This window comes from Emys orbicularis, chromosome 3 (assembly GCF_028017835.1).
Source record: "Emys orbicularis isolate rEmyOrb1 chromosome 3, rEmyOrb1.hap1, whole genome shotgun sequence".
Taxonomy (NCBI): Eukaryota; Metazoa; Chordata; order Testudines; family Emydidae; genus Emys; species Emys orbicularis.
This window is the reverse complement of record NC_088685.1, coordinates 60,417,863-60,431,475: the sequence shown is the minus strand read 5'-3', so window position 1 is coordinate 60,431,475 and position 13,613 is coordinate 60,417,863. Positions and strand designations below refer to the sequence as shown.

The 13,613-nt window shown below is 40.9% G+C and overlaps 1 protein-coding gene and 1 non-coding gene across 6 annotated transcripts in view; one reads left to right on the top strand and one right to left on the bottom strand.

The window, feature by feature from the left end:
* KCNQ5 (potassium voltage-gated channel subfamily Q member 5) overlaps positions 1-13,613 on the bottom strand; it is a 509,367-nt gene that overhangs the window by 205,033 nt on the left and 290,721 nt on the right. The window lies entirely within an intron of this gene.
* TRNAN-GUU (transfer RNA asparagine (anticodon GUU)) lies at positions 12,299-12,372 on the top strand. Its single transcript has one exon. It is a non-coding gene; the product is annotated as a tRNA-Asn (tRNA).

Here is a 13,613-nt window from a genome sequence, read left to right as displayed (position 1 = left end):
CACGGTAATCAAGACTGAAAAGCTTGAATTTCTCCTAGTAGACAAGTTGGAGTTATCACCACTTCGTTCATTTCAATGTTATAAAGTCAAATTGCTCTGAAGCACTCCCTTTTGCAATCGTGTTTAAATGTACCTGCCCTGAATAAAAAAAACCCACCTGGTTTGAATTCATCAGTGAATGAATAATCCATGGCTTTTTTGCGGGTGAAAGGGCAGAAACTGGATGGAGGTATCCTTTTCCAGAGGAGGGGAGGTCTGGTGCTGCTGCAGCAGGAGTAGCCCAAGATAGCAAGGAGCCATGCGGCTACTCAGTGTGAGTAAAGGTTATTTGGATTTTATGTTGAAGTGAATTTCACCCAATCGGAGACACTCATTGGATCTTATTTTTCTTTTCAGGATGCTCATGAAGGATTTGAGGCAAGATAATCAACTCATGTAAAATGGGGCCATGCCAATTTATTCAAGAGGGGTAACTAGTGTTGTTACTCAAGGGTCAGTCCTAGGACCAATCCTATTCAACTTATTCATAAATGATCTGGAGAAAGGGGTAAACAGTGAGGTGGCAAAGTTTGCAGATGATACTAAACTGCTCAAGATAGTTAAGACCAAAGCAGACTGTGAAGAACTTCAAAAAGATCTCACAAAACTAAGTGAATGGGAAACAAAATGGCAAGTGACATTTAATGTGGATAAATGTAAAATAATGCACATTGAAAAAAATAACCCCAACTATACATACAATATGATGGGGGGCTAATTTAGCTACAACTCATCAGGAAAGAGATCTTGGAGTCATCGTGGATAGTTCTCTGAAGACGTCCATGCAGTGTGCACCGTCAGTCAAAAAAGCAAACAGGATGTTAGGAATAATTTAAAAAGGGATAGAGAATAAGATGGAGAATATCTTATTACCCTTATATAAATACATGGTATGCCCACATCTTGAATACTGCATACAGATGTGGTCTCCTCATCTCAAAAAAGATATACTGGCATTAGAAAAGGTTCAGAGGAGGGCAACTAAAATGATTAGGGGTTTGGAATGGGTTCCCATATGAGAAGAGATTAAAGAGGCTAGGACTTTTCAGCTTGGAAAAGAGGAGACTAAGGCGGGATATGATAGAGATATATAAAATCATGAGTGGTGTGGAGAAAGTGAATAAGGAAAAGTTATTTACTTGTTCCCATAATATAAGAACTAGAGGCCACCAAATGAAAGTAATGGGCAGCAGTTTTAAAACAAATAAAAGGAAGTTCTTCTTCACACAGCGCACAGTCAACCGGTGGAACTCCTTGCCTGAGGAGACTGTGAAGGCTAGGACTATAACAGGGTTTAAAAGAGAACTAGATAAATTCATGGAAGTTAAGTCCATTAACAGCTATTAGCCAGGATGGGTAAGGAATGGTGTCCCTAGCCTCTGTTTGTCAGAGGGTGGAGATGGATGATAGGAGAGAGATCACTTGATCATTACCTGTTAGGTTCACTCCTTCTTGGGCACCTGGCATTGGCCACTGTCGGTAGACAGGATACTAGACTGGATGGACCTTTGGTCTGACCCAGTATGGCCGTTCTTGTGTTCTTATGTTAAGCCAATCATCTGGCCCTTCATATTATAGCAGGCTTTGAAATTTAAGTTTATTATCCAAATACTTAAAAAAAAAATCGAATCACCTCTGGAAGAAAACAGGGTTTTAGGTGACTGAAATAAAAGGTCTGGGAACTTGGAACTAGTTTTTTGAGGCCTCACTCAGCTCAACAGCGAACTCATCAATGAGGTTTTTTTATTGGCATACAATCAAACTACACTTGAGTTGATCAGGCTCAAGTGTAGGTGGTGGATACAGGACATACCACACATCCAAAGCTACACAGAACCCCCCTTCCTTTATATACATTTACACATCCCATTACATTCGCTATACATTGCATTCCATGTTTTGGGATTGGCTTGATTAGTTTGCAGGAACCAATCCCTGTACAGCATGCTCTATCCATGTGCTGTCCACTGACTTTACTCTTTACTTCATCTTTTCGATCCCAACTGCTCTTGTCCATTGTTCTTATTAATTTGTTCTTGTTCTTAATAAATAGTTTCCTAGGTGTTCCCCCTCTTATCTTACCTAGCTCTTTTATTTTACTGACCTATTGACCTACAGGCCTCGAACCTGGTCCACAGGAGTAGCCATGCTACAACTCTCCATTTGGTGGCCTGCTGACACCTGCTGACCCAGGACTCATGAAGCCCAGCCCCAGTTTGACATCCTATTGGCAGAGTCCCAGAGCAACTGATTGGCCCGCTGGCCTTACGTAAGCCAGCAACAGGAACAGGAAGCTGTCTGAACAACTGGGATCCACCCTTCTCCCACTCCCCCAGCTTGACTTCCAGGCATCCCAACCTGACTTGGCTCAGCTTGGCTCCTGACCTCTGATTTGCAGTTCTGATCTCCAGTTAGTCCCCTGCCTCTGATCCCCGGTATCCTGACCCAGCCTGACTCTGGTTAGCAACTCGTGGTTCTGATCCCAAGTTTGTCTCCTGCTTCTGATCTCCCAGTATCCGGACCCAGCTGACTCTCAACTCCTGACTGTGGATTCTGGCTCTGACCACTAGGTCTTGCTGCCCTGTCTTAAAATGGGCGTAATTACTGCATATGGATACTGTGAGGATAAATATATCACAAAAGACTGTGAGGTGCTCATCAGATATTTAAATAGCCTCAATTACCATAGTACCTTAGATCATATGTCTACACTTTAGCATGATGCAGGATCAACAAAGTAAACTCATGTACTTCAAGATACATGTACAAAAATAGTTCCCATGGATCTTCTATAGATAAGAGTCAGCCTAGGATGCATGTTCCTTTACAAAACTTGTAAAGAACAGTAATTTGACTATTTTTACTCAAATAAGCCCCTTTCATCTTAAGGGGGTTCTGTGCTACCACCCTTCAAAAGTTAAACTGGCAAAAAAGGGTAGCCTCTATACAAATATGATGTGCATGCTGGCAAGTCAACTATTGGGCATTGGACATATTAATGTATGTACATAAGTAATTATGCATATGGATTCTGCATATATAAGTCTGATGCATGCAAGAGTTTTGTGACTGTATTTTTTATTAGAAATTCCTTCTCCCCCTTCTCTGCTTCTTTTTGCACAGCCTCTCCTAAGTAGGATGCAAATTCAATAATGCTTGAATTTCAGTCAAACTTTTGAACCCATAATATTCTAGAGCATAGGTAAATCCAGCTCTCATAACCCTATATTTTATATAGAAATATATATGAGAGGCAATTGGGTGGGGGTTGAGACCAGGCCATGTAATCCAAAATGCAAATATAACCAAAATTAGCTTGCAAAAGCAACATGTGAATAAGACAGACTTTGTAGAAACTTTCCTTAAACTCATTTGTCATAGCAGCAGTGCGTGAGAATCTCAGTGGGATTCTGGCCAGAGATTTCTGACACGTTACTACAGCAAGAATGCTTAGTTTTTAAGATGTTTAGCATTTTCCCAATGTAGCTAGCAGAGGTTCACAACATAGTAAAGCAGCCATAAAATTCTCTCACCTGGCATGAGTCCCAGTGCTCAACTCTTTCTAGAGCTTTTATTTCTTATGCTAGAGGGTTTTTTTTAAATTTAAACTCTGAAGCAGTTTGTTAATATTTCTCAAAAAAAAATTAACCACTACAGTTGATGAGAGAGCCCCTGAGATACAACATGTCCAGGCAGCATTTTTGGGATGACAACAACCTTTTTTGTGACCCCTCTACCCATGCCCCATTATGCTGCACATATAAATGGACAATACTGACAACAGAGTTGAGAGATGCATTCAGAATGTGATCCAATGAATTTATTGTGGTTGGTAGCTGCATTGTTGGTATCAGCTGACCCTTAAGCAAGATTATTTTTATTAATGTAATTTAAATGAGTCAATTGAAAGGATCATTAATCATGCTTTCCAAACCTGTATTATGGGCATAGTTCATAATCATAGACTATGTCTACACTTAAAAACGTTACAGTGGTACAGGTGCAGCTGTGCTGCTGTAGCGCTTCAATGGAGGGGTTCTCCCATCACTGTAGTTATTTCACCCCCTGACAGGCAGTAGCTAGGTTGACAGAAGAATTCTTCTGTTGACCTAGTGCTGTCTACACTGGTAGTTAGGTCAGCTTAACTACATCTCCAGGTTGGATTCTTCACAACCCTGAGAGATGTAGCTGTGCCAATGTAACTTTTCATTGTAGATCAGCCCATAGAGTTTAAGGCAAGAAGATACCACCAGATCATCTATTCTGACCTCCTGCACGTCACAGACCCCCAACACCACCATAACTTCTCATTAAAAGATTTTTCCTCATGATTTAAAGTGAGCCAGCTTGCACACTGCTGGACTAATTCTTTTTATAAACAATTTAAACATTTGTTACTCTTTACTGTGGTTCAGATATGCATAAACCAATAGTTTTCTTGGTGTAATAAAATTAGTTAATCTTTTCAAGCCAGCCCTATGTTCCAAAACAGTGGAATTGTGTACCCACTGTACTAAAGGAAGACAAGATGTTATCTTCTTTTCTGGGTACTAAGAAGGAATTTGAGAGTCACTTAAGAATAACAAAACCCCAACAGAACTACACTACTGAGGAATGCAGATGGATAAAATAATATCTGATGCAGATGATGACTACACTTAGGGCTGGTCTACACATAGGCGCCGACTTCCCCACTTTACAGTGGGTGCTTGACCCCCCCTCTTTGCCCTGGCCCCACCCCCACTCTACCCCTTCCATGAGTCCCTGCCCCTTCCCCGCCCCCATTCCAACCCCTTCCCCAAAGTCCCCGGCCCAACTCCACCCCCTCTCTGCCTCTACTCCAACTCCTTCCCCAAATCCCCGCCCCGGTCCCGCCTTTTCCCAGCCTCCTCCCCTGAGCACGCCACGTTCCCGCTCCTCTCCTCCCCCCCCCGAGCGTGCTAATGCTGCCAAACAGCTGTTTGGCGGCGGCCGGGTGGGAAATGCTGGGAGGTAGGCGGAGGAGCAGGGATGCGGCATGCTCGGGGGGGAGGAGGAGGTGGGATGGGGGGGTGAGGGGAGCTTGGCTGCCGGTGGGTGCAGAGCACCCACAAATTTTTCCCCATGGGTGCTCCAGCCCCAAAGCACCCACAGAGTCGGTGCCTACACTACAGCTGTAAGTCAACCTAAGTTACACTACTTCAGTTACGTAAGTTATGTAACTGAAGTCGACGTAACTTAGGTTGACTTACAGCGTTGTCTACACCATACTGTGTTGATGGGAGATGCTCTCCTGCCAACTTACCTTATTCTTCTCGGGGAGCTGGGATACAGAAGTCGACAGGAGAGCGCTCTGCCATAGACTTAGCGGGTCTTCACCAGACGCACTAAATCGACACCGCTGCATCGATCGCAGCAGTGATGATCTAGCCATAATGCTCTTACATATCAATCGGTCTTGTTTCTCCTTCCTGAATTTTTCATTGCTAACGATATATGCTCTTTGTTTTATGCTTTGCTTTAGCTGTTTATTCTTATCTGTTATTAAACTAGGCACGATTTTCTGTAACACTGTAGTTGGTTGCAGTGAAAATTTTATTACTGAAAGGACTTTGAATTCAAGTGAGGAATTAGAACTAGGAGCAAATAAACTCTTAAAGAAAATCTATCTCCACGGAAAGAAGAGAAGGGAAAAAAATAACAACCCAAGAGGATAAAAATGGAAAATGCATGATGTAGAGCCAGAATTGTTTCTAAATGGAACGTTTTTGAATTTTTTTTCCATCAGGCAACAAGCTGCACTTTAAATATTTTGGCCTCGTGTGCTATAGAAAGCAGTCAAGGTTGGGTTACCCTTAAAAGCTCCCATGTCTAAAAATGAAATTAAAAATAGTGACTGGCAGCCACTACCTGTCTTGAAACAATCAAGAATCCTGCATGAAGTTTGATAATCATGCCTGACTGGAGTCAGAAAAACCAAAATGTGAGTGTTCACTACACAGAGAAATGGCTGGAAAAATGGCAGAGGATGGACCAAGTATGTGCTCAGGATCATTGTCTTATTCGGGGCTCTAGGAATGGTGTTAACACTAATAATAGCCACATCATGCAAATGAAAAATGTCCCATAGACAATAGCTGAAGAAAATTGAAAGAAAAGATTTATACTGAACACATTGAACAGTGTGAGGATAATATGGGATGCAGATCTTTGACAGCAGGTTTCTAGTAACTTAAGTCTAGAGTGAGTGGAACTAAGGCGCTCTCCTAATAGATTAAGATTCTAATTATCACAAAGGAAACAAATAGTGAGTGCTTTCAATGCCATGGGAAGCATAGCAGGTGTTTAATGTTTCCATTTGTACCTACTATCTGTGAGCAAAAGTTTTCCAGTTATGCTGGGGAATATAGAGTTGGTTTCTCTCTCATGGACTCTTCCCCAATAGTCCAAAGTAATTGGTATGTGGAATTTACTTCATTTGGATCAGCAATAGAACACAGACACGCAAGTATCTGGTATACAGATGTTCTATTCTGTATTTGCCTGTGAGCCAGTACTAGCCCACATTTGGTCACAACTGTTATTGAGATGAAGAGAGGAGTCCATATGCACTCACTCCATTAATGGTCTGCCTCCTTTCTGCTGCCAGAGTTTCCATTATGACTTTACTCCCATACTCCTAATCACTCTCACTTTCTGTAGCCCCCTCCAAGATGTGCATTGTTACTGTCCATGATAGAGACACATAGGTAGTATTACTTATAGCAAAACCGTTAGGTAGGGTCCTATATAAATAACGGAGAGATACTGACATCCTGATAAGTATACATAGGCTCAAGCTTTGATTAATGTTTCTTCTTCTTTACATTGCACTGAGGACAGTCATGTGCTCCTGATTCTGTGGATCCACGATGACAGGACATGAATAATGATGTATGAAATGAAAAGCCACTGCCCATTCATAGAGGCAGTACTGCAATCACTGCTGTTTTGTGCTATTTGTTGTGTACACAGGACACAATGTCCAATTTCATTTAAAGGCACACAGGTAAGCAAACGGAGCAACTCCTCTTCCACAGAAACAACATTTTTGTGTTTTTAAAGTTTTTTTTTCTGTTTTTACTCTGCAATCTGCCCTCCCCCAACCACCAAAGGTGAATAGCAAGCATTTCAAGGATATATGAGTATCTACATTCTTTTTCTACAGATACCCCTGCTGCATTATTACCACTCTGTTAAACCAGAGATAAAATGAAACTGTTTCCCGGAGTGTTGGGATGTCACTGAAGATTCAAGTCACAATGGGCTGGGCATAGTCAAACAACTCGTGTGAACATAGCCTGGTGGAATTTTGGTTCAGTGAGGTTTTTCTTTATTTCAGAAATTGGTTCCCACTCTCTATAGTCTTCTCTACACTGGAGACACTTACCATGAGAAAAGAAAAAACAAAACAACCCCCCCCTCCAAAAAAAAATACCCCACCAAACCCAAGCCACTACTCCTAGCATTTTAGTTAGTGCTTAGGAATTCAATCTTGTGATGTGCTGAGAACTCATTCATCTTCATGGGACTATCGCCATGCCTAAAGGTATGCCTGTGGCTAGGTGCTTTGCTGGGTTCAGACCATAGTGCTATGATCAAGACCTAGCTGAGGAGGATGGATCCCTACCTAAAGTACTTCCAGAAAAGTCTGGTACCTCTGAAACTGAGGTATCCACTATTGTAGACCAGGCTCTGGCAAATGGATCCAATTTTACTTACTGTTCCAGTTAAACCTGCTGAAAACTAGTCTAAATTGAGTCACTGGATCTATCTAAAGGAGTCTTATCTACAGTAATGATATCCTCGGGTCTACTGAACTGGTGTTACAACCTGTAGGAGTTTCCCCTCCCCGCACCCCCCAGTAAACTTCCATAGTGTGGACAAGCCTAAAGATTAGCAAAATTAGATTCTGAAATAAGGAGAAACTTTTACCAAGCCAATACTCCTCCAGGACATAGTCCCTTGAATTATTTTAAAATACCAAACTGTCAGGGCTGCGATGTAGGTGGCTGGCTGGAACCAAGGGTCAGAGTTGAGCCAAGGGTCTGAGTTGGAGTCTGATACCAGGAGCAAGTGTTAGGAAAGCAGGAACCAGGAGTCAGGCAAGAAGAAAGGGTCCAACATAGCAGCCAGGTAGAGCCTTGTTGTGTGGACAACTTCCTGTGCCTCTCTTTAAGAAACCCTGACCAATCATAGCTCATGGTGTTCCTCCAATTAGGCCTACGGAAGCCCTCCGTGATATAACTTCAGGTTTCACGGTCTCTCCTACTTAGTTCATTAGTAGCAAGTCACTGGGTAGGAGCAGGGTGGTTACAGTCAACTGGGAACCCTGCAGACCCACGTTCAAGAACTGCAGGATCATGACACCAACCACTGAGTAAGAACCCATCTCAGTCTTGAGCCCTCAATTTTAGAACTACCAGACTTTCTAAACTCCTCCAGCCAATCTCTAATTAGAATGTTGGCAAGTGTATTAAACTTCTAATAATAGAAATTACCCACAATAATTCACGAGGCTCTAAACTTCAGCTTACTGTTACATTTTATTCTCTATAACTTATCCTATCTTTTGCTGGTTTCAATTAGGCAATTAGAACACTTACATATTTGCCCACTGCAGTGAAGAATGACAGCAGGACTGTAAACTGCCAAAATCAAGGGGGAAAATGCTTAAGCAATACTTTTAAAACACAGAAGCCATCAGCAAAACTGCCAGAGAAGTAACGTTGAACTAGTGCATAATCTTTATGGAAAAACAAACTTGAGATCAAACGTTGTTGCCATAAATGAAATATGGAACAGAGCTGAATTTTTTTGGCTGAACAGTAATTTCACTGAAATATTCAGTTTTGGGCAACCAAAACTATTTGAGAATTGCATTCAGAGTCCTCAAATAGCTTCAGCCAAATAAAAAATGAGAATAAGGCTACACACAGAATAAGGCTATGTCTACACTTCAGCCACAGATGTGATCTGTAGCTTATGTAGATGTACCCACACTAGCTCACTAAAAATGGCAGTAAGCGGAAGCCCTCCTGATGCCCCTGGCTCCATACTCGTTTGTGAAACCAGCCTTGTGGTCCTGCCCACTAGATTATCCTGTGCATCTAGATCATCTCCTTAAGGCAAGAGAGACAGTGCCAGACAGCTGGCAGACGAGGAATAAAAGAGTTGGTTCAGAGAAGCAAGCAAGTGCCAAACATTGGGTTCAGTCTGGGCACAGACACCTGGGTAAGGCAAATGGAGCCATGTTTGTTTATATAAGACCGGGGGTGATGGTGGTGGAAGGGAATGAAAATCAAGCAACAGTTTGATAACAATAAAACTAAAATAGCACACAAATGCTTTTCCTTTATATCACTCAGAGAAACACCTGAATATCCGTTATTCAGAGGACAATTATTCATACTGCTCAAAATGGAGAACCAGTCCTAACCACTTCACAGATAGATTACATAACCACACTTAAAAGTGGCAATTCTTCAACAAAAAAACCTTCAAAAACAGACTTCAGCTAGAAACTGCAGAACTGGAATTAATTTGCAAACTTGACACCATCAGATTAGGCCTGAATAAAGACTGGGAGAGGATGGGTCACTATAAAAAGTAATTTTCCCTTTGCTGATACTCACATCTTCTTGTCAACTGTTGGAAATGGGCGACGTCCACCTTGACTGTATTGGCCTTGTTAGCACTACAAAAGTAATTTTCCCTCCCTTGGTATTCACCCCTTCTTGTCAACTGTTGAGAATAGGCCACCTCCATCTTAATTGAACTGGCCTCATTAGCACTGACCCCCCACTTGGTAAAACAACCCCCATCTTTTCATGTGCTGTAATATTTATACCTGTTTACTGTATTTTTCACTCCATGCATCTGATGACATGGGTTTTAGCCCACGAAAGCTTATGCCCAAATAAATTTGTTAGTCTCTAAGGTACCACAAGGACTCCTCGTTGTTATAACCATTTATTGTATATCCAACAAATGCCATCAGCTCATGGTACATGGATCAGCATATTCTCACATTCCATTAATCTGAGTGGACATTCCTCAGATTACTACTGCAGGGAAATGAGACAATACGGAAGGGGTTAACTAGGATTCTTCTATGAAGAGGCTTTTAACTAAATCTGTCAGATGCTTCCTCTTAAGAAGTTCAGTTTAATTTGGTGCTTTCTTTTGATGTGTTAGGGATGAAGCAGAGGGATAGCTATGCAGAAAATGCCGGGTAGCTTGGCATTTGAGAAAAGTAAAATTTATGTTTTATTATATATACACACAATATATTGTTATTTGTGGCTGGTTTTTATTTCTAATTCAACCAGGGTCTTGTTTTGCTGGGATTGTTTTTGCTCACAGTTTTTATGATCTGACTTCCTTTTGTTGGGGCAAGGGTAAGGAGTAAATGTGACAGTGGTTAATGTATCCGCCAGTGCTGTTTTACACTCATGTTTCCTGTGATACCAGTCCTGGGCTAGTGCCATGTTGTAGCTTGAAAAGTGCACTGCCTTGTAGATCTCCTCACATAAGCCTCAACTGTCACTTTCTCTCAGCCACTGTCACTGAAAGTGAATCAATCCTGGCAGAAGATCACAAACTGCACTTAAAGCAAAAACTATTCTTTGTGCTTCCATTTTCCACAGTTCTGGCCAAGAAAAGGGTTTTGTGAACCCTTCTTTCCTCCTCCAGTTTTCTCCTCTTTTTCCCCCTTATTTCTTCAGTGCTATTGTGTTTGTTCTATTTCCTTTCCCCAGCCTCACTCTGGATCATCTGATTTCATTCGTATGTTGCCATGCCTCAGATGCCCCTATTGGTTTTCCTCCAATAGTTACGATACCCATTAAGTCCATCTATCTATAATCTTTTCTCTTACCCTTTTCTTACTAGTTACACTGATTTACTGTTATATGTTATCAGAACTCATTATTATCTGTACTGTTTATAGTCTCTGGATCCTCAGCTTACATTATCCCACTTATTTTATTTTTAACATGAAACATTAAAAAATGCTGGCTTATATTTGAGTCCTTGATCACATTTTCCTGTGTAATAACCAACTCACAGCTAGTACAGTCCCTACGATCCCCTGGTTAAAGTTACATTTTCTACCCAGCATAGAAAGAACAGAAGACACATGTTTCCATGACTACAGCATCCATATGTTTAAATCAAAATTTACGATTCGTTTGATTTGAAAAATAAAAAAGCAGTAGATATGTAAGATCATGCTGAATTGATCTACACCTACACTATACCATATCTAGTTACAGCAATAAATCCAAATCGTTCATCCTATTATTTTGTTGAATTTAGTGATGATAGCAATAAAACCCTTTCCCCATCCCCTTTGACCTCTGAAATCTGGATTATTTATTCCACAATAACCTAATGTTGTACTCTATTCACACGCACTTCAAATTCCCACAGAAGTTCTCTTAATTTTAAAAGCTCCAGTTACATAGGTCTCCACAAGTGAGCCTCTTTAATTTCAGTGAGGACAATTTGAAAAGATTAAGTAAATCCAGCTGTGTGAAGGTATTCTTCAGGAATGCTTGAATTCCATCGTGTAGAATGAAAGACTTGAAATTTTGAAATGTGTAATTATAAGAAGTATTGTTCAGTTATTTATAAAGCTTTTTATCAATGGGATAGCATTTTCTTATTATGCCGTGGGAACAAGTTAAACTTTGCTTTCAGTGACACTAGTGTAACTCCATTGAGTTCATAAATACTGAGTGTAAGCAGGAGTAGAATTTGGCCTTGGACTTTGACTGGTCAATTTTCTTTTCTAATACAACAAAAAGCTCATCTCAGTGTCCAAAATGATATCCTGAAAATTGTATAATAATGCTATGGTGGAATAAGGACCTGAAAAGGCAGGACCAGTGCCAGTATGCCATCAGCTTCAGCAGTGCTATAAAAATGAAACTCCGAGGCCAAGAACTATCATGATGTGATGCTTTAAATAGATTAAACCGAAAACTATTAAGGATACCTGTTAAAAAATAACACTATAGTAACCTTCATATACACCATGGCTCTGAGGGTCACTATAATCAATTCTCCCATAGCAGAGTATGCATATGTAATATTTCACAAGGAAAAAGGAAAAGTCCATACTAACAACCTCACAAAGATTTTAGAAATACATAATAATAAATAAAAGAGAAAGGAAGAAATCCAGCTATGGAAACAAAATATGCATAAATTAGTTATACTTTAACACTCAAGCCGTGTCTCTGTGGCACAATGGGTCAGCGTGTTCAGCTGTTAACTGAAAGGATGGTGGTTTGAGCCCACCCAGGGACGGCGGTAAGCCCATGCTACTTCCTTGGTCCTCAAGACCTGCTGGGAGCCTCAAAGGCCCCCTTTGGGGGGAGGGATAGCTCAGTGGTTTGAGCATTGGCCTGCTAAACCCAGCGTTGTGAGTTCAATCCTTGAGGGGGCTATTTAGGGATCTGGGGCAAAAATCTGTCTGGGGACTGGTCCTGCTTTGAGCAGGGGGTTGGACTAGATGACCTCCTGAGGTCCCTTCTAATCCTGATATTCTATGATTTTGTGTCATAACCAGTTTAGTTTTGGAATGACAGGATTAGTTGCTGGGCATTCTGCATAAAAGGAACATGTACAGCATCAACCATCATCCGCCAAGGTGGTTGGAAATGGCATGCTTTACAGACAGTATTTGATTAAGTCAGCCACTCTGTGAAATAAGTAGGTAGTTGTAGATCCATTTTACAGATGAGGAAATAAAGTACTTGCTCAAGGTGACACAGAAGATTTTGGCACAGATAGCTATAGAACCAGTCAGTTTTCCTGACTTCTAGCCCTGTGTCCTAATCACAAGAACATTCTTCCTTCCAGATAATGCATGAATAATAATTTATCTGGGATTAATAGTTTATTAAGGCACAGTCAAACAAGGGTAGAATGCCATCATGTTGGAAATGCTACCATAGGTTCTTTAGCTGGACTGTCCTTCTCTGAGCAGACATTTCAACAGCATTGTACAATGACAATTACACTAGTCTATTGTGGACTACAGCACTGCTTCCCTGCAGATTTTTCTTTGACATTACTTTTGAGGTGAAAGGCGAGGAAGGCTATGAAGAAGAAGGAAGGGGACTAATGAATGGATCTCTAAATAAGAGTATGGAGTTCAAAAACTGAAACTTGCTCTTGAGACTCATGAAAATACTCCACTTAACACTTAAAACACACTGCACTGTAGTTGCATGATTGACATATAGAGAAGTTTAACTTTATTGTGAAATGTACAACAGATTGTACAATGTATTGTTAATATCTTAGCAGCCAGAGTTTCTGCTACTTTGACATTTTCCTTCCTGTTAAAGCAAGAATAATAAAGCACGAGTCTAATTCCTTTCAACAAGTGGTCTCATATCCCATGAAGCCATGCTCCCAGTAACATCCATATACATTATATATCAAACTCAGTGGCTAACATCACATTGTGCCTATCATTTCATATAAAACAACAAAGTGAACAAAGAAGCATGCTCAGCTGCAACCTATTTAGCAGAGTCTTC